We start from the raw sequence: 25,417 nt of genomic DNA, 5'->3' as shown, positions 1-25,417 counted from the left end.
ACAACCACTTGCTCACTTCCCTCCCACATCAGGATGGGGGAGAGAATCAGACAAGTGAGAAAACTTGTGGGTTGAGATAAGACAGTTTAATAAGTAAAGCTAAAACCATGCACTCAAGCAAAGCAAAACAAGGAATTAATCCACCATTTCCTTTGGGCAGGCAGGTGTTCAGCCATGCCCAGAGAAAAAGGGAGGGCTCCATTACACCTGATGAATACTTGAGAAGACAAATACCATCATTCCCAACATCCCTCCTTGTCCTTCTTCTTCCTAGCTTTATATGCTGAGTATATGGTATGGAGTATCTCTGTGGTCAGCTAGGGTCAGCTGTCCAATCTGTGTGTCTGTCCAACCTCTTGTGCACCCCCGAGCTCCTGGCGAGTGGGGTGAGAAACAGAAAAGGTCTTGATTCTGCAAGTTCTGCCCAGCAATAACCAAAACATCCCTGTGTTATCAATACTGTTTTCAGCACAAACCCAATACACAGCCCCATCGTAGCTACTGTGAAGAAAATGAACTTTTTCCCTGTCAAAATAAGCACAAAAGTACAGAATAACCTTATAATCTCAGGACTTACTGTCTTCTTCCCAATTTAAAAGCTTTCCGTTCCAGTGGTCTCAGGGAGATATACATCTGTCACTCTTTTCCACATCCAGAAAGTTGAAGTAAATGTTTGTTTTTCACATGCTACCTAAAAATCACTGTGACTTGCCACTGAAGCTATATATCAAAATAATTGTTTCTAAACATTATTCCCTGCTAAAAGCAAACAAGGAAGGTCCCTTGCTTGATTTATAGAGTATACACTAGATTAAATATTTTTTTATCCTTTTCCAGTGGGAACAGGGTGTCCCAGGAAAGCACTGTTCCCTCTTAGTGCTGGCCAGTGTGTGACAGGTCCTGAAACGAGGTTTATGAAGCTAGGGTTTGCTCAAAATCCTGAACATTGTGTTGTTGACCAGCATGCATGATTTTTGAATGTCTGTTCATCTGCATGGATAAAGTGTCATCTTAGCTTTTGATGTCTTTATACAGAACTGCAGGACAACTGCTGCCTGGAAACCATCTGACAGGCCTCCTGGTCTGCCCATCTTCAAAATTAAAAGATTGGCTTCTTTTTGGCATGTAGCTGCTATACCTTTCTTGGAATGCAGTCTGAAACCTTTCTGAACCCTTCCGCCCTCCAGACCTGCCACTGACACTTGCACTATTTATTGATCTAATAAATTGGTCTGTCAGGGGTGATAGTGCACTGATGTCTGGTGTCCACTGACAGTACATCCTGACAATAACCAGTGCTTTATTTACAGAGCAGGGACAGAGAACCTGACATGGCTTTTTGAAAAACTAAGTTCTTTAAAGCTCAAATGTGTCTGGTTGGGGACCATTGTCTCTTTGATAGCCTTGTCCCACCAAGGTCTGTGTTGGCTTCCCGTTGCAAGGCTAAGGGCAGCGCTCAACTAGTACAGGCTGGACAAAGCCTACCAGGATCTCTGGTTGCTGCAAGTTTCTCTAATATTTCTCTAATAACAAGTCAGATAGGGATTTTGTTACAGAGCTGAGAGGCGTTTGGCCTGCAGGTTGCATGTTGGCCAGGTCTGTCATGTGTGCCCTCCAATGCTTCACATTGGATGCAGTGATGTGAAATTAATGAAATGGGTAGTCATTTTCTTCCTCTTTCCAACTTGTTTTGTGAAGTCAAGCAAACTGGCTTGACTCTGTGTGACTTCTACAAATAAGTTTTGAGAACTACTGGGTAACTGATGCACACCCAAAGGAGAGGTTCAGCACAAGACTTAATGAGACAGAGTTGCTATGTGCAGATTGACAAAATGGCATACAGTACCTGGTAATTTGGTTTAACCTGGTTAAACGTCATCAAGTTGTCAGACGGGATGAGGCCCAGTGTTTCAAATCTTGAAGAGACACATGACACTGCATATTTTGATGTTGTGGTACAATTCTGTACATTTTCATCCTGGAAGAGAAAATAGGCTGGTAACTGGCACTTGGTCACATTCATGTCATGCTAGTCCATGAAAATGGAACTATTTGTTTTTATTCACATTTCTATTCTTGTATATTGGTCACATTTGGCTTCTATCCTAAAAATGTCTGCCTTTTCAAGTGATCATAAACTAATCTACAGGGTTTTTTGTTTACTCCTAGTATTTAGTGTCATGTCATCCTTATCAACATCATGCAAGCTCAACTGCAGAAACTCTGTTCTGCTTAGATTCTGTTCATTTCCAACTCGACCTGTTGTGATCCTTCTGCACTCACAGAAAGGTCTTTCTGCCTTAGCTGCTGGGTAGTGGGTTATTTCCAGATTAAATCAATTCAGGGTCTGCAGGGATACGATGAGGCCTGAAATTCATTATTTCTGGGGCACTTACATTTGGTAGATAGCTCTCTTGGCTGATGGAGTTGGTATTTGATGTCTTAACTTCCAACTAGTCAATTTTTCGTGGTCTGTTGGTGGTGATGCATTTGTTACGATGATTTGTTTTCTCACAAGTTTTTTGCTGGGAAGGTTTCCTAACATAAAATTCTTATTACAGTGGTAGATATTAAAGGGAGAGAGAGATGAAGGGAAACTTGCACAATGAGGATTCTGCAGACAAGAAGTAAAATTTCCTTTGAAGTAAGAATGGCTGACTGTGTAGTTGTGTGTAGAGCCATCTTTTCTTCAGCACTGGAGTCTCACTGCACACTTTCCTTGTGATTTTTAAATCTGTGTTTTGGGACTGTTACCTAAACTCTTGCCAAGCCCTTAGAATTTTTGTTAAAATGAAACATACTGAGCACAGTGCAGTGGGTTGTACCTTGAGTCGGTTGGAACATGGATGCCTCCCAAGCCTGTGTCTCTAGCATCCACCAAGCCCTGGCTGGCATGTGATGGCAGACTGACAGGTGACAGTGTTGGATCACATGTTGCTCCCATAGACCAACACAGGCAGTTTCTGTTCTTAGCACAAAAATGAAAGTAGACTAAATGTGCTTTTGCTTATATGGCATCAGTACCACTTTTCCCAAGAACGCATCTGTCAAAGTGCAGCAGCTTCAGTGGAGCTTTGACACAAACTTCTAAGACTTTGGCTCACCTTCTGAAAACAGTAGGAACGCAGTATCTCAGTTTCCCGGTTTTCAGCCCACATGAAAAATGGGAGCTCTTTCAAGAGAAGTTGGGCTGGTGGTTCCTATATCTCAATCTGAATCATTGTGCCTAGCCTGGTTTCTTGCCAGCAGGGGCCTCAGGCTGGTAGCTCTAGTTATAATGATGACAGCCAAACTAAGGTTTTTGTTCAGCCAAATCCTACAGTGATACTGCTGGCTCTTCAGCTGAGATGCCAAATCTGCACCAGTCCTGAAAGTGTAACATTTTCAGAAATTTTGAAGGTACAGAAGACGCATTTCTATACAGTTTTGTTTTTTAGCATCAGAAGAGAATAAAAATAAATTATATTATCTACCAGATACTTTTTTTTTAACTGTAATTGTAGTCAGCAGAGAATATCAGTGCTCAGCATGCTTATAAAATCTGCATTTGTTTCTCCAAAATACTGCCTATCTCACCTTGAGAAAGGTGCTGCATGCTAAGATCTCTCCATAAAATGAGGAAAAACTGAAGAACAGAGAACCAAAAGTAACTAAAGCAAAAAGAAATGCTATACCTGTAGGGCTTATAAAGACCTTATGTTAATGTAACATTAGGTCTTTAGTGCAGGTACAAAAAACCCTCATTTTTTGTAGAAGGAAAAAGCTTCTAAAATGAAAATTTCATCCTTATATATATTCATTGTAATGTAGCCCAGGGGTTACACAGCTACATGTTTTGTAAATGCTTACAGTACATGAGATTTGTAATGTTGCAGGACTATAGGTCCTGAAAAAATTTATTTCAGCTAGTGCTGCTTTTAGTTATACAACTTTTTTTTTTTATGTGCTGTCATGTCATCTGTAGCAGTGGCCTAAAGATTGCCTCCCTGAATACTTCAGTTAATTGGGATTCTGTCCTGTGACTTCCCTGTCCCATGTCAGGCCTGAGGTGCAGAGGTACAGGAACATTTTTCTTACTCCCCAAGCAAGGCTGAAACTCCAGCAGTGATCCAGCACATGCTCCCAAAGGAAGCTGGTGAGGGATGTGCTGTTGTATCTGGAGGATGACCTGTCAGGATATGGGAGCATGTTCTGGCTGGCACTGTCTCTGCAGGAACACTGCTCCTTCTTCTCTGCTTCTTTGTACAAGTTCTGACTACAGTTGTTCTGTCAGTCATATTTGGAAATCTCCTTCTGAGTGAAGAAAGGTATTTAAAAGTGGGCAGTGAACTCTATGAACAATTAAATCTGCACAGTCCACTCTTGGGATTCTACCATCATTCCCAAAAGCTTGTTATCTGTAGTGTGATGTTAATACCTACTCAGACAGCAATTTCTGCTACTGATGTAGCTGTATCTTCTCTCTGCCAGTAGGTAGTGGCAGGTCTGTAAAGAGACAAGATGAGGAAAATTCCAGGGTGAGAGAGGAGAACAAGGCATGCCTTAATTTCTGCAAGCCTTCAGTCCAGGAAAGCCCTGAGCTTACCAACAGGGCTGTGACCTGTCTGGAGGTACATTTTACTTTTGGTGAAATTGAAGCCTGAACTTGATAAGTATAGAGGAGGAGACTGCATCACCAGTTTGATCTGTGGGCTAGAGGATTAAAAGCTGGCTGTCGGCAGGATTTCTGGTCAGTCAGTGACGATGGTGTGCCCGTTTTTTCTAGACATTTTAAGATCTTGGCTGGAGTAGTTGCCTTTCAGCTTCTGTGTAGGTCAATTATTTGTCACTTTCCATAGGCAGTCTGTAAAAATGTCTGCACTTTCCCCTCACACTCACATATGCCATGTATCTTCAGTGAGGTCTTGTGCCATTTTGAGTATAAGATTCCCCCAACATTGTTCTGTATATGACACTATAAAATTGACATTGTAGTGATACAGCCACTTGGCACTAGTAAATCCATAGTTTCAGCTCAAAGCCTTTATAGTCTGAACCATTATTTGAATTTTAGAGTGTCATCTTGTGCAATGGATTGGTGTCCATTTTGTGGTAAGCAGTCGGAAGCAAGCATTTGCTCCATTGCTTTGTCTTTGAGGATTACTGAGTCGGAGAGAGTGAAATTGCAGGTGGAAATTTGCTTAATTTTGAAGAATAATTGCTAGCAAATCTGCTCAACTTTTAGACACATCCATCCAATTCACAGGATAGCAAGATTTTATCATATCAGGAAACTTTTTTACGAAGAATTCCTCTCCTAAATACATGCATAATATTCAGGCTGCATCCCAACTGCTTTTATTAGGTGAGTCACAGTCATCTTAGTTGTGGACTGAGGAAAGTGTATTTTTAGTAAAGCTGAAGGTAGCTCACATTGCTTTTGTTGAGAAGAGCCCTGGCTTTCTAAAGATGGGTGAGACCTTATTTCCTATACAGAAGGGAAAAGGGCGCGTACTGTTTGTTTAATCTTAAAAGGGCATTCCAGCTGTAGTGGCAAGCTCTCTACTGGAGATGCAGCCTCTGCTGTGAGCAAGTTACATTGCTAGAACATATTTAAATTCTTCCTGAGCCTCCTAATTTCTACTGCATAGAACAAAGTTGTTGGCTATCAAATAACTGGCCAGCAAGTGACTCCTGTAACCCAGCACCATCTGCCTACCAGAGCACATTGTTTAGACTCTGTGTACAGTGCTGAAGCAGGTAGAACAAACATACCTCAGCTCTTTCCTCAGCATTCTTCCAGAACAGTCTGTGTTAGAGCTTTTCTGAGGAGCTGCTGCTTTGTTCAGCATCCAGGACCATCAGGCATGGATTGTTCCTCTTTGGACATGGTATTGTGTCTTGACTCATGCTTGTCTGACACTGCTTTTTCTTAGTTTCTTTTCAGTTTCCTTTCTGAGCCAGCTGCCATTTATATGAGTACCTATCTTATGGGTTCTGCAGCCTTCAGTCTAATAAATCCTTTTCCTAAGCCAGGCAGAGCAGCAATATTCTAATGATCATTTCTCTCTTGCGTATTTTACTGATTGAATGGGAATGTCAGTTAGTGATTTAGTACACCCATATCCAAGCAAAATGTTTACCTAGGTTATTTCTTGTTTCATGTTTTTGTTTGTGTGTGGCCCCAGGTGAAAACCAGTCTTGGTTCTTGCATCAATGTCAGAGTTGCTTATGCTGATCTAATGATTGTTTCCTTCCCTATTCCCCACTGAATTTGGGGCATGGTGGTTTCTGGTTTTTTCAGCAAGTTTGCCACAGGCATTGGAAGAGCTTTTTAGCTGAGATGAGATAGCCTGCTTTGGTTGTGGCCTCTCATGATCCTTTCTTTCAAACAGATGTCTTACAGCTGGCCAGTAGATCTGTTTTACCTGGTGGACCAAGCATTTTTAGCTGCCTTAATTGTGGTTATTTCTGTGTCTTCATCAGTTCATCAAGTAACTTTCTTTGCATAGTTAACTATGGTAATTTGACATTTTTTGAGTTTCTGTGCTCACCTCTTTGATGGTGTTCTCAGACTTAAGAAACTGTTGCTTTTTCCCTTAAAGTGAGGAAGTACTGCAGTCCCTGCAGAAGAGCGCATTGGCAGTGTATTGCAGTATTGAAAAGGACCTATTGGTTAGACCCACATTTGTAAATTCAGAAGAGATTCTTTTACACTTGCCTAAGCTCTTTTTGGTAGTATTGCTTAAGTTATGTCCCCAGACAGTGAACTGTTCCCGTTTCACTCTTTGACTGATGTACCAGCCTTACAGCAGACTAATGATAGGGCAAGGGAAGCAGATGGGACTTCCCATGTTTTGAGCCAGCTAGTTCTAGGAAAGCAATTTCTTGGAGTTTGTTGAAGCAGAAGGTCTAATATCAGTTAGAGAAGAGAAGGTAAGGGGATTCAAACAAAATAATGAAGTTCAACAAAGACAAGTGTAAAGCCATGCACCTAGTGAGGAATATGCACAATATTCCAATACAGGAAAGCACCTGGGGAGGCTTGGTTAGAAATCTCTGATTTAAAAGGCTTTTACCTGTAGTGTTTAACATAGTAGAGGAAAGTACTATAATTTTAATTCTCATGGTCTTATCATCATTGAAAGTGACTTGATTATAGGGCCGAATTTATAATATCAAACTTGTTTCATTGTCAGTTGTTGCAAGTAGCTTGATGTGTAATAAAAGACAAATTTTTAAATTTCTGAAGTTTGCAGAACCTGAACATCGAAGGAGCTGTTTGAGCAGACTGGCCTGAGAAATGGAAGAGGGAGGCAAGGAGGTGTGCACTGCTGTTAATTGAAATGAAAAAATGATTAGAAATGTTCCTAACAAGAGATGGCATTGCAAAGCTTTTGTCTGGTAGAATCTTGTGACTAACAAGTCTAAACCAATATACTTCTGTGTATGAAAGCATGACTTTTTTCCCAACAACATGCATGTGATGCAAATGAAAAATACACTGTCTGTGATGGCCAGAGCAGACTTTCCAGCTGAGCACCACATACAGATTGTACAGCCACTGCTTTGTCAGTGGAAAGGGGCAATCATGGTGATGGAGCAGAAGTAGTGAGGTTCAGCCTTCCAGACTTCTCTTGTTTGGAGCAAGGGCCTGAAGTGTGCAGAAAAATGTGCAGTGCTCCCATGTCAGTACAGGGACCAGCTCTTACTGCACAGCCTCCCCTCTGCAGCAGCACTTCCACTGATGCTTCTGTGGGACATCTTTGTTCCAGAGGCAAAATAGACTAGCATAAGTACAGCCTGCATCATCAAAATTATCTGGTGCCTTTCTAGTTGTGGCATTGAGCCCTAGTGGTAGTGAATGTGGAATTATTTTGAAAGCACAAGGCAATGCACCATACCTGGACCTCGTTTCTCATGGCATCTGTCTCTGGAATATATGTGGAACAAGAGAAAGCCAAGCATGATATCCCTTGAGAAAAACTGGGGGATATGTGGATAGGATGGGAATGGAAGTGTGTAATAGGGCTTTCATAGGATCCTTGTGATATGAAAACAGAAGAAAAGGCTTTCTTTTCTAAGCCTAGAATTCTAAAACTTCAAAGGATCTTGCAGGAAAATTGTGTTGTAGTCTAGGGAAAGACTTATCCATTCCACTCTGCCCCTACCAATCTCTTTTGGGCCTGTGCATCTGTCTAGATCTCTAATCTTAATTTCCCTTTATTTAAGGGGGTGAAAAAGGGAATTGCAGTTCTGAGAATAGTAACAGGAGCAGCATGTTCACAGGCTCTGAGGATGGAGGTCACCTAGCCCACTGGAGCATGTAAAAGCTGCACTTCACATTGGGTTCTTGGCAGTTGATAAGCCAAGGAGAAACTGCTGGCTTCTGATTCCATTTCTGTTAATGTGTGTGTCAAAAGTCAGATCAGCTTCCAGTTTTGATCACTGCAGTTAGGGGGAAATGGGTATTGTTAAAGGAGTTAGAGCAAGTCCAGCTCTTCTTGAAAATACGTTGTGACTCATCTGTACTGAGATTTAAGCAGCAGGAGTTGCCACTTACAGCATTCAGGATGCTAATTCAAGTTTTGCTAATACAAAACTTGAAGATATAGTCTAAAATTCTGCAAAACATTAGCCATTCCTCTGCTGCTCTGATGAAATAAAATGTCCTACTGCTCCTTGTTTTCATCACTTCCAGCAGAACCAAACCCTTTGGTGGATGTACCTTAGAAAGCATATCGCAAAAGCAGTTCTGTGAAAATATTTTCTTGCACTTCTTGCAAAAATTAGGGCAAAGTGATCGTGAAAATAGCTGAGATGATCCATGCTGTGCATGTAAGAATTATTATAAAGCGATTATCTGCTTATGGGAGAATATTTTATTTGGATTATGTTGCTACATAGAATTTATAATTCATGCTTTCTACAAAAAAGAAGTTCCCCTGTGCTGCAGTGGGAAATGTCAGATACGAGCTTTTATTAACTCTAAGGTTCTATATTTGCAACACTTAATTCTCAAAGATTAGTCCCTGAATTTTGGGGAAAAAATTTCTTCACATAGAATCCAACCCAGTAAGAAAAGTTTTTTTCCACGAGGTTAACTGCTGGCACATAAAAGATTAGAGGTGCTCCCGTACTGACTTAGGAGCGGTGCTTTCTGCTTAGTTTCATAAGTTGTGCTCCATTTAACAAATGGGTGGATTAAGTGCACATTTCGACTCTTTTCAGTGAGTGGGACCCCAGTTATTGGGTCTGCATATGAGATGGAGAATGTATTTGCCATCTCTCTCTTCAACTATGATCTGAAAAACCAGTATTTCATGGTACCGACTCCAAAAGTCCCAAAGTTTCCCCTTGCTTATCCAAATGATTAACTCTTGAATCAATATTTTGTACAATCTGCATAGTAGTGCTGGTTTTTGGGAAGCATGGTGGCTAATGTCCGAGGACCTGGCTGGAGAAGCAGAAGGTTCTTTTAGTGGCGTAAGAGGTGTGTGTTTGATGCTGGCTCACTTAATTACCTAATTTCCTCCTTCTTATTAAGCCATGGATATTTGACAGTGGCTGTGATTCTGAATGACCATGGATAATTCTATAAAAAAGCTGTGACGTTATTCTGTCGTTGCAGATTTACTTGATTGCACAAGGTCCTGACAGCTTTTTGCAAATCCTAATTGCGTTGAGGAGCAAGCATTTTATTTCTGGTTTCTGATTTGCCTTTTGTGAAAGATTCATCAGATTATAGGAATATGTCATAAAGTTTTTTCAATAGATATGTAGGACCTCAAAATAGGGTTGTGATGCATTTTTGTCAACTCTTTTTTTCTAGGCCAGTCGATTATGCGTTTTGAAAGATTTTCAAGTGGCCACTGGAGTCTGGCTTGCTATATTAATTAATGACTGGGAGAAAGCTAGATGCTTTTACCACAGGTATCCTGCCTTGGTATCTCTCTGTTGGTAGATTTTGCGGAAGCACCAACTGGGAGACTTTACATAAATTCAGAACTCATTAACATCACAGGGAATTGCCAGCAGTCACTTGCAACGGTGATAACGTGTTCATGCTGACACACAGAGAGACAGGAGGCCTGGATGAAGCAGGTCTGCTAAATACCACTCCAAGCTTGACATTCTGAAGTGTATTAGACCCTTGCTGAGCTTTTATCCCCTTGATATTGCAGACTTGTTCTTTTGGTTTAGCAGGACTGAAGAACTTTCCCTTAGTAGTCTGAAGCTGTACTTTAGGCTGTGGTCTTAATTGATAAACATGACAAATCCTTTAATTTTTCAGGGCTGAAGTCAGTACATTCTTTTTATTATGCAAAAATAGAAGCACTCTTCCTGGGGCATTACTAGGGGATGGGATTTAATTCTGCTGATTGCCAGTGATAATAAAAACATAACATTCAGCTTCACTGGTAAATCATATGAAATTTAATGGTGTTCACTTCCAAAGGACTACCTTGGTAATTTCGCAGTCTTCATTCAGCCTTTTTTTTGGGGGGGTTAACAAACATGATGTGTCTAATCAGTTTTTAGAGGGAGCTATGCCTGTTCTTCAAAGACAGCGCTGCTTCCCTGCCACATAGTAGTGCTGCCCATCCTGTGTTGCAGTGCATAGTGAATGTCCTTATGGATCTGTCACTATCACCAGAATCAACTTCAAAATATTTTTACACATGTGGAAATACCATCCTTTACTCAGTCCATCCTCCATTAGTTCTGTCAATTGCCATTTTCTATTGCTGGGTCAGATTTTTCAAAATCTATTGTCATCCTTCCCTGAGTTTCCAAGTTTTGCTGTGTTTGTCAGCATGACCTCGAGTTAATGCCGCGAGTGTTTGCACGCAGCCAAAGTCTATTGTAAGCAAACACTGCCTGAACTAGAGTCTCACTGTGCATCAGATGGTGCAGGCAGTGCTTGATGGTGAGCACACACAGCACTAAACCAGAGCTGCTTGGTTAGTTTTGGAAGGTTCCTATCTGAAGGATGGGACTCTGCTGTTGTCACTTGCATTCTGGTGGAATGTGCAATCTCCTTCAGAGGGAAAGAGGCCCCTAACAGACATGGCCTTGTTGTGGTAGAAACTATGTATAGGTAGGACCTCTCCTAAATGGTGTCAACAGTTCTTAGACACTTCTTTAAGTGTAGTCACTTGTTACAGGCTGGAAGGACCAGATGGATGTCTTCTGAAGTTATTTTAAAACTACTTGTTTTTCTCTTGCAGAAACTTTATTTTTAAAAATAAACAACCCTGGAAGTATAAAAGTTGAAAAGGAGGAGTTGTGCATCTCTAATACAAGAACAGGCTAAAAGAACCGGGATTGTTCAGCCTGGAGAAGAGAAGGCTTTGAGATAACCTAATTGCAGCCTTCCAGTACCTAAAGGGAGCCTTCAAGGAAGATGGGGAGGAGCTTCTTACAAGGGCATGTGGTGACAGGACAAGGATGAATGGCTTCAATTTGAAAGAGAGTAGGTTTAGATTAGATATTAGGAAGAAATTCTTTACTATGATGGTGGGGAGATACTAGAACAGGTTGTCTGGAGAAATTGTGGATGTCCCATCCCTTAAAGTGTTCAAGGCCAGGTTGGATGGGGCTCTGGGCAGCCTGGTCTAGTGGAAGGTTTCCCTGCCCAGGGCAGGGGGGTTGGAACAAGATGATCTTTAAGGTCCCTTCTAACCCAGGCCATTCTATGAATCTATGATGACTCTATGATTTAGCAGTTCCTGAGTATGTCCAGTTTCTACTTGTTAATATTTACACGTATCTTAGTAAATCCTCTAAATTAGGGTGGGGAAAGGACTTAAAAAACACTGAGACTTATTTAAAAATTCTTTTACTGCTTGCTGGAGTGAAATAAGTGGCTCTGTAAACCTGGCCCTCCTTTGGTTTGGCAGATCACCTGGAAAACCACCAGCTATGTCTAGCTATTTCAGCCTAATTATTGTTTCCTTATTAGAGTTCCTGCTCTGAAACTCAACTGGATTTGTATCAAAAAAGAGCAAAAACTTTATTTAGGGTAGAGGGGTGTGCTAAGCGATGAACGCACATCAAAAAGCTCTGAATTGAGAATAGCGCTATCTTCAGGATTGGTGCCTGAAATCTCAGCATCAGTGATGGAGGGGAAGAGAGAGAGAAAAACATCTTAAGGGTTCTTAATGAGTTGGTACCTCCCGGTCAGTGGAAGTTTTGGTATTGCTTTACTCTGCCATGGGTGCAGGTCTGGCACTGAATTGTGAACTGATTTCAGTCTCACAAAGGTAGTGAGCTGCTGATAAACCTGCACATCCCCCAGTACACAGAAGATCTGTATCAGTCTCTTTATATACCTTGAAAAACCCAAACCAAACAACCAAAACCCCAAGCCATTTCAAAGGGCTACATACCTTTGAGTAAGGAGGTGGAAGGCATTTTACTTGTTATTGAGATTGGTCTCTGTCCTGTCTTGCAGGATAGGGCCCTTCAAGTTGTGCTCTGTGAAGGGCTAAAAAACGTGAGTAACCAGCTCTTCTAGCCTTGTTATTGTTTTATGTTACTCTGAGTAACTCCTGCCTTTACCACTATTTTCTTATAGGGGTCTCTCCTCTATGGTATTGATAGAATTCTACCACTAGCTAGGAAGATTTGATGTTGAATAGATGTTTTTCTTTCAACTTTTCTCTCTGGTTTTCTTTCCCTCATGCCTCTGAAGTCAAGAAATAAAAAATAAACGAGAAACCTTTACCTTTTTGTTTTGTTCCGAACCTCAGTTGGTAGGTTTATGAGAAGAGCAACATATTTCCTTGAAATCTGCCTTATTACTATTATTATTAGGTTGGTACAATGGAATGATTGAGATTCTTACAGCTGCCAGTGCAGAGAAAATTACTCCTTTATGTTGCTTTGAGTTATTGCAATAACTTTTTCTAATAAGAAGGATGTACCTAGTCCTACGTGGGATGCTGGTCATCGCTCTGGTTTTTCCTTAGATGCTGGCTTTGGTACTGCAACAAGCTTTTGTTGGCTACTAGATGTTTCCCTTCCAGAAGTACTTGTAGAGGGTGAAATATTAGAGCTCGAAGTGTCAGTGAAAGTATCTAAAAGTATGACATTGCTCTGGTGAAACAGAAAGAGTTTCACAGTGCATTGGCTGGCAGTAATAGTGCACAGACATTTCAATTTAAGGAAAACCAGTTTGTACATGTATGCTACAGTGGCTGGTTTGTAACATCTTCAGCATGTGTTTTAGCTAAGTTTACACTAATATGTAAACTTAGCTGCCTTGCTCCTGATGCAGCGTTGCTGTGTGCTTCTGTCACTTGTTCCACAGCAAGTTGTATGGTCACAGTCTTGAATGTTACAGTCAGAGGTGACTTTGTGATCATACATGCCAGGAAACATTACAGGACAGGGCACCAACCAGCCTCAGCGTCAGCTGAATTAATACTGCACATTGTGGGACTCTTGAGCTAAAGCTTTTGATAACAAACCTATGGTTTAAAGCTGGGTTAAGAGTTGCTGGTGAAGCAACTGGCAAGGAGTCCTTCTATTTGCCAGAGGAGTTGCTCTTGGAAGTCCTTATCACCATCTCATAACCTGGACAATGATTTCTATAGATTTAGCAATGTTTATGGTGCTGAACTTGGACTTTTCTCACTAGAACTCTGCCACAGGGCAGCCTTTACTGTGCTGAATCCCCCTTGGATTACAGAAGTAGCAAGAAAAACAACCAATATTGTTTAGAGTGCTTTCTTAAAAATACTTTCCCTGGCTTTTATAGAATGTGCCAATGGCTTAATGTGACACATCCTATTTTTAATTCAAACAGCTCCCTTCTGGATACCTAATGTTATCTAGAAAATGGGCTAGAGATACAGCAGCTTTCAGGGCTTGGTATTTAGATTGGAGAAACTAAGCTGCATTACAAGGTTCAGTGAACAGGAACATGGACTGCCTCATGGTGGCTTTGTTGCAGGCTTGCCATCTGGTTAATTATCCAGTGGATGGTGGGAGGCTGTGTGGTGGTTCCTTTGCTACCTGCAGGCCTCTGACAAGTTTGGGTACGCTGGAATACTTCAAATACTTTAGGGCATGCAAGGCAAAGCCTTCCTGCAAGCTATTGTTCTGCTGTTTTGGCATAGCAGGTACACACGTAGCAGTAAGAGCTGGACTCAATGATCCCTGGTTCCTTCCAGCTCAGAATATTCTGTGGTTTCCTGTTTAAGCTAAAAATTGTGCCAAAGCTCCATCCACAATGGTCTGCTGAAGGGATGAGTTATAAAATCAGTGCAAAAAACCTTATTCTCCAAATGTTTTGAGTCTGTTCTGTCTGTGAACCTGTCTTTACTAAAGAGCTACTGAAAAAGGGACACTGAATGAACCTGGACAACTGGTGCTGAAGGGGTTCAGTTCTGTCCCAAAATATGTGGAACGTGGGTAAGAGTCACAGAAACATCCTGACGAGGCAAAATCAGTAAAAATTTCTGGTCAAGACAAGAGACTTTTTACCCAGACTTCCAGGAAAGAGTCTCATGCTCCTCTAGATTGTTCTTTGTAAGGTTTAAACTTTCTATATGCAGTGTTGATTAAGAACAGAATAATTGTGTGGCGCTGTACCACTGTATAATTAAGTATTCTCAGGTTTGGATGTTAGAAAAATAGCTTTTGAACCTGACAGTTGTACATAAATGTCAGCTCTGTGTCAAGAATAAACATCTGGTTGGATGTGCACTCAGTTAATATTGATTAAAATTGCAGTCTCATTTAAGCAGAGTCTGGCGATACTGCCCTTTTATTGCTATGGGCAACCAACATGTTGTAAACTCACTGAATATTAGATTTACATTTAATGTTTCCATTGTCTTTCTGGTACAAACAAGGTTTCTTCCCATAGATGAAGAGAGTTCTGACAGCCCTTTGAGGACACTGAAGCAATGCTAACAAGATCAGGGATTTTGATGTCTGGTCTCAAGTGATTATTTTTTAAACATCTTTCCATTGTGGAAGAAGTTCTCTGTTTAAGTCTGTCTTTCCTTTGCTTCCTGGTGTGGTCAGGGACAAACACACTGGAATCACAAAATGCCCATCTTCTGTTATTAAGGGTGAAACGTGGATTTGGGTTTCACATTTCAGGAGTTTCTCTGAGGTTCTGGCAGGTCTCCCTGTGGAGGTATTGGCCATCTCCTAAGAAACCTATGCAGATGAGGAAAAAAGAAGACTAAATTAATAAACTGTTCAAGAACTTGCCACTGGAGCTCAGCAGCTCGTGACTCTTCTAGAAGCAGTGGGAGTTCTCCAGTGAAAACAACTCAAAGAAAAATTATTTCTCTCCTGACAATGAAACAGTGTAGGCAACCTTATAGCTCCTGAGAGGTAGACACTTGTGTTCCAGAGATGATCTCTAATGTAATCATGCAGCATTGATTTTTATCTTTCTAGCTTCTGGTTGGTCTTGCTGAAGTCATGGTGGAGAGCAGCCAACATGGGCTAGAAAGAGCCTTTTGCAAGTGTGAGGTCTACATCCTCTGCTCTCCCTGAGCAGCAGTCCTCTTGTTCCTGTGGACAGGGTGTTGTTACAAGCTATCTTGATACAGGACCTACAGTTCTGAATGTCTTTAACTTTTATATTGGCAAGAAGTATATGAATATGCCTTTACCAGAAATAAAAATTATTTCTATAAAAATTTCTCTCTTAAAACAGAATGATTTGTCCGTGTCCTTTAGCTAGCTGGGATGGAACTATTTCATTCATTATGAACTCATATAATTTTATTTCAGTGGATTTCTTAAGTCTCTTTCCTGGAAGGAACCTCCTGTCCAGTATGCAATATGATGTGATCTGTTGATTTCGGTAGTGGCTGTTTACAACCACATGAGAAAGTGAATGGGGGTATGGTGCTCTTCTCCACTTCCAGGCATATCTGAGAGTGCATCATCCTGCAACCACAACAAGACTCCGGCATGGTGTAGAGATGCCTCAATTAATGGTAAGCTGAGCATCTTGGTCCAGACATGCCAGCGTGGAGCCTTCGAGGACTGCGTAACCACCCCAAAAGTTGGGTCATTCAGCTTTCAGTGAGCTTTGTGCTTTTTGGATGAAAATATACCTCGGGTAGCTTATTTAAAGCTAAGTGGACTTGTCTTTCAGTTGCACTGCACTAACTCAGATAGTACCCTAAGAGCACTGAAAATGTTTTAACCACTTGAAAGAGATTTGCCTCTAAGCTATCCAAGAGTTGCTTGCTGGTCATGAAGAGGTTGTATTGCCTCTTGGACTTGTATCTTCATTTTCTAACAAATTCCAGATGTTTCCGGACAGGTTACTTGTGGAGAGAGAGCCAGGAGTGGGATTATTTGATGTCCATTTATTTGGCTGCAGTTTTATGATTCCTAAAGGATGTGTTTTGTCAGTAACTACAGGGTTGCAGCGTGGAAACCTGACTACAAGTGGCTTTGCTTAAAAAATAGGGGTGAAAATGTGATTTCCCTTTACAGGTACTTGCTGAACTAAACTGTAATTAGATTTCCAAGCAAATTCTAAGTGCTACTGCATATTGTATGGAGCTGTGCATCTTTCTTATTTGTTCAGGGCAGTGATTACAGGGGGCAGTCTGTAGATTAATTTGCAGATTAGCAGGATTGCCAGCTATGCTGCCATGTTTCCTCTTAAAAACTATCTGAAAGGTGTTTTGGGAGGAGGATTTTTGCATCCTGCAGCTGTAGGGAAAATGATCAAGCTGTGTGGATTGGCCTCTGGTATTTGTCCTGTTTTTCCTTGAAATAATTTTACTCAGTAAACATTTTTCAGATGGTTTTGGTGCATTCTGTGACTCCTATGCAGCCATGGTGTATTGGACTCTGAAAAAAAACTGAAAACAATGGAAGAGTTCAGCAATGGCCCCATGAAAGCCATCAGATCAGAGTTTTAAATTACTTATATGCCTTGACTGTGTCTATAAAATAAGAAAGTCAATAAGAGGACAAACAGTGATTTAAGATTTTGCCAGATGATTGTGGAGGACTGGGTTCACAGAAGAAACTGCTTGGGACCTTTTTTCTAATAAGTATTTGTTTCAGGACAGAAATATCAAATGTAGTAAAAACGTGAGCTAAAATACAAGTCTCTGCTAGACCATTGCTATGTCAGCATGTTGTATGGAAAAAAGGTATCTAAAAAGTTGGTGCCAATTCATTGTAATATGGCTGTGCCTTATTGCTGGCTTAGACCTGCAATGCAGGGTTTTGTTTCTCAGGACAAGTAGCCCCAAAGGACTGAACATGCAGTGTCATTTCCTGGCCAATGTGTAAGGCTCGACTCTATGACACAGCCTTTTTATTCCTGGACATCCATGCAGCTGCGCTCAGCAGAGAGTTGAGATTTTCCTGCCTTGGGAGTGGGTTTGGTCGAGATTAAGATGACACTATTTTGTCTGATGGTTCTGCAGATCAGCTAGTTTGCTTTCAAAGGTATCAGCAAAGATGCCTGTCCTAAGCTGCCTTCTTGCTGCCAGTCCTTCTGGTGCTGTTCCCCCACATTACTTCAGGTTGCCATGGGGTCAGATCTTACTTCAAATACTGGTATAAATCCAGGTGTGCTTGTGTGCAATTACAGGCTTCTGTCCTTGGTGTGAGAGCCACCAGGCTTTGTGTGTGTCTGCAAGAGACTGGAGGTGAAGCAGCTACGTTTCCCAGCAGAGGCTTGTGAGGGTGTTTTTGTGTGACAGGGTGTACCTGGTGACAGCAGGTACCAGCACACAGGTCATGGGACTACCTGAGACGTGACACAGGCTACTTGTGCAGCAGAGCAGAGGGAAAGAGACCCTGGAGAACTGCAAATCAACAACTCATTCATCAGACACACACAGAAGAGGGAGCCACAGGCTTGTTGGGTGTACAGTGGGATGGGAAACACCAATTAGGCTGTAATTAGGCAGCAGTAGCACTGATAAAGAAATGCCAGAGGCCATTGACTTCTAATGAGGCTTCTGACAGAAAGCCACAGCCCATGAAAGTCAAATCTTTTCCAAGGTCAGAGTTTCAGAAACCTTGGTAGACACAAATCTGCCACAAAAATCTGGTGAAATGGAGTGAACATTTTTGGGAATATTAAATACACTACCTTGAGTGGTCCTCTCAGCACAAACTTTGTTTTCTAAACAATTCAACATAAATTTACGTCCCTTTTCAGAATTTTCAGAGAGAGAGGCCTCTGCATCCTGCTAGACCACTCTGATTTTCCTGTCCCTATAAGTTGGGTTACACAGTCCCGGCTGGCCCCTTCACAGTACAGGTATAGAAATCAACATATTAGAAACCAAAAGCAATGGCACCATAAAAATTGCCTTCAAATTTGAGCAACTTCCAGCTTTATTGGCCACCTTATTTTAAATTACACTCTGAGAAACTCTTGTTGACACATTCATGGGGAGGTAAGTCACTCAGTTAATCACTTAAAGCATTAAAGACCCTGGTTTCCTAAGAATTGCCTGTTCTGCAGTGCATTTCGAAACACCTGGTTGTCAGCAGAACAGAATTCAAAAACAGAAAGTGTTGATTTTTGTACAAACACTGAAGACTGTGAATTGTTTTTACCTCTTCCTTGAATAAACAGTATTACTTCTGCTTCTGGAGTAGAGCAGGATCTGGATAGGTGTATATAGAAGTGTCCTGTCCAGTCTGAACAACACACACTTCTGCTCCCTGGAAACAAAGAGAGAGGCTTCAAAAGTGTCTGATTAGTTGTTAGCTTGTTTTCTTGACAGTTTCCGACTTTTCTTTTTCTTTAAACCAGCCACTTCAGGAGTTCTTGTGTGAAAGACAGTTGAGCAGAGAAGCATATTGATATCAAGGTGCAAAGAAAGGTTTCTGGGAATACTACCACAGAATTAGGAAATGTAGTGGTTACTACACATGCTTTTTAAGAAGAGAGAGAGATGCTTGAATTTGAAATTTGTATTCTGATACTGTTGCTCATTGCTGCACTCTCTGCCCAGTGATGTCTGCCAGGTAACAGGTAATCACATGGAACTTGCCAGGCAATTTGCTGGCTAACATAATTGAATTCACTTTTAAACATGTGATCAGATATTTTAAAGATTTGAGACAAATATTTAAACCTGAATGAAATAAACTTTCTACTGTATAAAGAAGACATTCAGAGAACCAGGGATATCCACACTTCATGGTCCAACTAGCAAACTGCACAAGTCACTAGATGAATGCATGGTACCTAGATTTGACATGCAAAACCACAGTTTTTTTGGTAATTCACTTCAGGAGCATGAGAAAGATTTTCAGTTTACTTATAATAATTTCACAATTGGGAAATTGAGACAATAAGGGAAGAAAGAAAGCTTCTTTTTTTTTTCAGATCAACCCATGAAAGAGGACTAAGGCAGAGACCTGTTTCTGAGATCTTGTTGATTTGTGGTCAGAAATCTGATCAATTTTACAACACATTGCTTCAAAATGGATTTATAATCTTACATGTACAGGATTTTTAAGGCTTGTTTTTTATTGCTTTTTAAAAGCTGTATTTGTGCACTATACCTCCAATTTCTGTTCCATAGTTTCGGTAGCAGAGTAGGAACTGAGGAGTGGGATATCAGATTCATGTTATTGTGACACCAGAGTCTGGAAAGTATAACAATGGATGATTACTTTTCTTTGCACACTGATACCAGTAGCAGAAATAGTAACTGTAAGTCTAGATTTAGTGGCAAAGTGAAAGTTAACCTTGCTTGAAAAATGAAGAAAGGCCAGTCATCAGAGTAAAAAGTAATGCATAAATGGGAAGTTAATGACTTAAATTTATGTTCCGTGCTTGCTGATTTTATTTTTAAGTCACTGATGTTAACAGGGGTATAAATCACTTAAACGCATCCTTCTATCTTTACCTTGCAATTCCAAGCAATGAAAACCAGTGCTGCAAAAATATACTAGAGGGAGCAGAGATGTGTTTTCCCTTGCCATTTCTGTGTAACAGGTCATTCTACCCTGGTGAAGCCTTGTGCCTTCATACTCTTCTGATCAGTACAGTACAGCTTAGTCTCCAGTCTATTGTTCTGTAAAGCTGATGGAGCGTTCTATTTCAGCATGTTCTCTTGATTGAGTTTCTGTTGTTCTCATTAATAAATGTGTGTTTGCACTACTTGCTGTTTCATAAAGCTCTTTGATAAAGACTCAACTGTTCCAACATGGCTGTGTTTTTTCTCACTATAAAATAATGTCTGTTCATGGAATCACTACAAAAAGGAGAATAAATTTTCCTTCCAGAATTAGCTGTCCATGGACGAACAATCATTGTATTGTTGTAGTAGTGCCTACATTGTATTGTAGTGTCTCCGTTCAATAGTTTTGATCCTAATCTTGAGCCATAAAGTTATTCAGTCGTGGCTTACTGCAGTGCTGGTAGGATAGGCTGGAATTTGGGGGGAATCTGAGGCCTGAAAATCCTTCTTTTAGCACCACCATAGGCACCACCATAGGCACAGTACAGTGCCCTGTGTGAAACTGGGGGAAAGGGTCACAATTGTGTGTAGGGCAGGCATGTTTTTCCAAGGAGAATCTCTTGTGAAGTCAGCAAATTTTTACCAGTAACACATCCATGATTCAAAGGCTTGTTGGTCTGAGGAAGTGAGGCCTTCCTGGATTTTCTCTGTAAGAATTAAAAACTTTGAGTGGGTAATACAGAGCAAATAAGGAGGAGAACTGGACATAAAGAGCTGGAATTCCAAACTACAAAGAATGAGTTTGTCTTCCCAGAACTTCAAGCAGAGAATGGTCCTGACTCATGGTAGTGGTGTTCTTGCAGTTTTCTGACTGGGTTAGCTCTCACCTGCCATGGTGGGAAGATGCTCCTTTTATAAGAGCAGCTCAGTCCAGGCCTGGATGGTCATCATCATGCTTCATGTTAGCATCACTTGCAGTTGAAGGGGGTGCAGGTCAAATCACGCAGTCTCTGACACTGCCAGTTCCCTGTTTGCCACAAAATGTCTGTGAGTCTTTAAAAAGTTCTGAGTGTAGGAAAGGATTCTGCCACAGGGTTAGAGTGCACACTGCTCAACAGGAAGATGTTCTTAGAGGACTTAAGTGGAGTGTGTTTGATCTAGGCCATTAAGATTTGTGGATTCTGCAATAATATTTTTAGAACTGATTTCCAAATGTAGAACTATGCTTTAATTTCTATGGAGGACTGGTCGGGTGACCCTTGTAAATGCATGATTTGGCTTGAAAGAAGCACATCTGTACCTAATGAGTCTAATTAGAAATGAAAAACATGCATTTTAATAGCTTTGGGTGAGTAGAAGAGGACTTTAATACAGAGGCTGTGTCTTGATGTATGCGTGATAGGGAAGGAGAGAGAAAAAGCGGCCCTGGGAAATCTCTCACTAATATCTTCCATTTTTTTAGGCATGTGCACAAAAGCCCATGAAGTTTCAGTTGTTCAGTATTGTTCAGATTTCTAGAGGTAAATGCTCTTACACTCTTCCCTCATCTGGATTGGAATGCAGGTGAATGCCAGAATGCCACTGATTTGCCCCGCTTAGCTGAGGGGTAAGTACTAGTTTGAAGCATCTCATTTTCCTGTGTGTCAGGAAAACAACAGCATATTTTCAGCAGTATGTGGAAACGTGGAGGGGTGTCATGAGATAATGATTGGAGTGCAGATCCTCCCTCCATGACACAGTTTGGTTGCAGAAGGGCAGGAGGCTTATGTGCCAGTGATTATGTCCATTTCTCTTTGACATACGTTTTTGTTGTTTGATGCAAGCCAATTTTAGAGCTGTTTTTGAAAGATAATTAGGATGCCATATTTCAGGGTTCACTAAAAACACAGCATTAGAGTAGAAAAGACCCAAATGAGTGTCCAACTGCGGAAAGGATGAGCAGAATTCAGGCAAGCTAGGGTTTGCATGGCAGCTGCTTGCAAACTGTACCATGCAGTCTGGGTCTGAGCAATGCTTCTTCTTCCTAACAGTGGTGTACTAGGAGGGGTATTGAAGAGCAAGTAAACAAATTGTTATGTAACCAAGTTTCTTTAGTTTTCCTAGTCAGACAACAGCCTGTTACATTTTAGAAGGAAATTAGGAGAGCTTGATCTTAAGAGAAAAAATCGGGCTGTGAATTGGTGTCATCAAACAACCACCCGATAACAACTTGCAAGTCAGAATGGTATGAAATGGTTCAGAAAAGGCCCCTCTGAGAGCATCATGTGTTGTTAACTTTCATCTTGTTTTTGAGGCTGTAAGATTGTCCCTTCTACCCTGTGTTTCAGTTTCTTTGTCCCTGGCTCTCTGATGCATCTCCTATTGTCCCCAGTAGCCCAATGTTCCGCTATATAATGGTTGTTAAGGTTCTTCTAGTGTGTCTTTTTGGGGGTTGGTTTGTTTCTTTTATTAATTATAGGTTATGATTTCTTTCACGTGGAAGGTGAGTTAAAAAAAATCTAAGCAACAGATTAAATTGCTCATTTGCAATAATGCTGGCTCTTCCCTCTCTCACAGACTTAAATGGAATGGAAGATCTGTTTTGGAGAAGAACAGTATTGGAGAAACCTGCACTAGTGTTTCAGACCCTTTAAATGAGTCAGCTACCACCACATCATAACAGAATACAGCGCCTCAGTTCCTGCTGTGCTCCATTGTTATTAGCAGAGTTCCTTCTTTTCCTTGTATGAATTAATTTCAAAATCTAAATCAAAATAAAAATTCATTCACCCTTGCAGCTCTGATGTTCTGTTACAAAGGTCAGTGACTGTGCCCGTGCACACGGATCTGTCACCTGTCCTTACTTGTGTGTGTACGTTCCATGGGAGAGCAGTGCCATGGCAGTTTGGCTTTGTGAGCAGTCCTTCCTCAGGCCCCTCACCTGGCATGGGCAGGGAAGGGTGTGACTAGCAGCCTACCAGCCAGATTCAGTGCAAACCATCTGCCTCTCACAGCAGGGCTGGGTAATGATCTCAGCGTGTTTCACGCCCTGGGAACTTGGTGCAAACATGTTCTCGTATGGTGGATGACAAGGAAGTCCTGAACATTTCCAGCCTGTGGAGAGACTCTGAAAGCAGTAGCCAAATCAGGGGTGGGACAGATGCTGACAGTCAGCAGAGAGGGTGATGCTGTGGACTAAAAAGTGTTATTCCACCACACAACACTTACAGATTGAGCCCTGGCACACTGAGCTTTGTTGGCTTGGTCACCTCAGGGAAGGCAGTTCACTGTGCTCTGCTTATCCCTGTGGAGACAAGCTGTTCTCTCAGCACAGCCCAGGGCACCTCTCCTATTTCTGTCACCAGCCTGCATTCTGGGGGTGGTTGTGCTAACCACTAATTGCTTGATTCATTCAAACAGGGAAGGAAGGGTCTTGGTGGATGTAGCTTTTATCCCATTATCTTTATTTTCAGAGCTACCCTCTATAACACTGCAGTGCAGGGGAAGCTCATCTCATTCTCATCAGATGGAGCTATGAAATGTAAGTCATTGCAATCTGTACACCTTCATCCTCCAGGGGTCCTTCTTACTGACTGTTCATAACCAGAATGAGGCAGCATTTTCTAAGCTGGCTTAGGATGGTGGAAAGTGGAGAGAAGGTACAGCACTTGAGGCCAACAGAGCATGTTCATTTTCTCTGAAGTCTATTTCTCCCCTTTCTCCAATATTGCAGACCTATCTGACTTTGGGAAAAAAGTCACAAGATGACTCGGACACAGACTTTCTGTGTGGGAGAGTTTTGGAGAGGTGGGGCAGCAAAGGAATTTTGAAATTCATATAAAGCTCATGAAACATACTTATGCATCTGGTATCTCAGAGATGGAGCTCTGAGACTAAAGAGTAGGGGAGAGAAGTTTCATTGTCTGCTGTGGGTCATGCTGGAATTAAAATATGTCATGATTCCTGCTGAAGTGATCTTGCTCTTTAGTATTCTGGAGCTCCATTTAGTCAGTGTCTATGGAAAATAAGATATCCGAGTTGGATCTTCTAGCTGGTTTTATTCCTGGACAGAAGGAGCATTGTGTCTTTGAAGCCATATTGTCTGGGTTGTGAACAAGAGAGAATTTCCATTGTCTTTTTCCTCGACCATTTTTTAGATTTGTCTTTTTTAATAGCTGATAGTTGCTATTCACACTGTTCGAAAATCAACAGAGTAAAGCAGAGCTGGTGTTGCTAATTTTTACTGCCCACAGTTCTTTTCTTCACTCTAACAGAAGTACCCAGAACATCTCTTCTCACTGTGCTTGCTGGTGGGCAGAGCTCAAGATGTCATGAAAGTCCTGTCTGTCTGCAGACGGAGGACAGCACTGCGTACCTCACATGTGGAAGCAAAGGGGTCAGGGCTTCATTGCTTTCATGTGAAAAATTTGCTTTTCTGGTAGATGTGGTCATCTCTCTGTTAGGAACAGAGTTCTGGCCTCCTATATCCGTTTGTGTTGGCTTACATAAGCAACAGCTCATAAAATCTACAATTTAAACCAGAGGACACCATGGTAAAAAGCTGCATTGTACTTCATCAGTGCCTTACAACATTAAGGCACCTGAGTTAATCTCAAGAAACAAATCGACAGATTGACAAGTCCAATTTTTTAATCCAGATGCTCTTTCATTTTGATGATCAGATAAAGCCACTGATCCTTAAATAAGTCAAAACCTTCAAATCACTGTCTTGGACAGTAAATACCTTGTCATAGTTTCCAAAATAAATTATAAATGATAGCTTTAAAAACTCTTCTAATTATTTTTTTAAAAAACTCCTCAGATAAATAAACTTTCAGCTGGTTAGATGCTTCCTTCTGAAACTTGCTGTCTGTGAACTGAGACAAATACAAAAGGAAAATCTGGTGACTCCCATATGGTGTTTCAGGCTATTTTCTGGTTGGCAGGCTGAGTATACCAGTCCTAAAAATGTTAATAAGCCTTTTGTAAATGAGTTTTAGCTTGTTAATTAAGAATTTCTAGCTATGGTTATGACCTGCAGGGAAATGTTTAATTGGCTGTTTTCCCTAGCTGGTTCAGTGTCTTCTTACTAGAAAGAATGTATACTTATGGGACTTGAATGCCTCAGACCTAGCATAAGCCAGAGTTCCTGTATTCAACAATGCTGTAGGAATTTTCACTGGTGATTTCTTTAGGGAAGGTCTCTACATTTTAGGGCAGCAGAGCATTGCTTGGCTGCCTCAGTTTGTCCTGGGAGATGAATACAGGTAGTAGGGTGGCAACAGAAATGTGCTCTTCTCTGGTGGAGCATGGTCCAGATTTCCCACGCAGGTGGAGTCTCCATGCCTGAGGATATTCAAAAGCCATCTCATCGTGGTCCTGGGCATCCAGCTCTAGGTGGCCTTTTTTGAGCAGTGGAAATTGGACCAGGTGACCTCATGAGGTCTCTGCAAACCTGAGCCAGCCAGTGATCCTTCTTAGCCAGTAAAAGGAGGGAAGGGATGCTCCCTGACTGTGAGTCAGCA

General features: G+C 41.3%; 1 protein-coding gene and 1 long non-coding RNA gene across 4 annotated transcripts in view; both read left to right on the top strand.

The window, feature by feature from the left end:
* Positions 1-25,417, top strand: part of FAM219A (family with sequence similarity 219 member A) — a 94,796-nt gene that overhangs the window by 3,084 nt on the left and 66,295 nt on the right. The window lies entirely within an intron of this gene.
* On the top strand, positions 1,464-24,693 carry LOC137464482 (uncharacterized). The gene is made up of 2 exons (XR_010994251.1): positions 1,464-1,849; positions 22,470-24,693. It is a non-coding gene; the product is annotated as an uncharacterized lncRNA (long non-coding RNA).

Source organism: Anomalospiza imberbis, chromosome Z, assembly GCF_031753505.1.
Source record: "Anomalospiza imberbis isolate Cuckoo-Finch-1a 21T00152 chromosome Z, ASM3175350v1, whole genome shotgun sequence".
Classification (NCBI taxonomy): Eukaryota; Metazoa; Chordata; class Aves; order Passeriformes; family Viduidae; genus Anomalospiza; species Anomalospiza imberbis.
The sequence above is the reverse complement of the archived record's forward strand: the minus strand, read 5'-3'. Positions and strand labels throughout refer to the sequence as shown.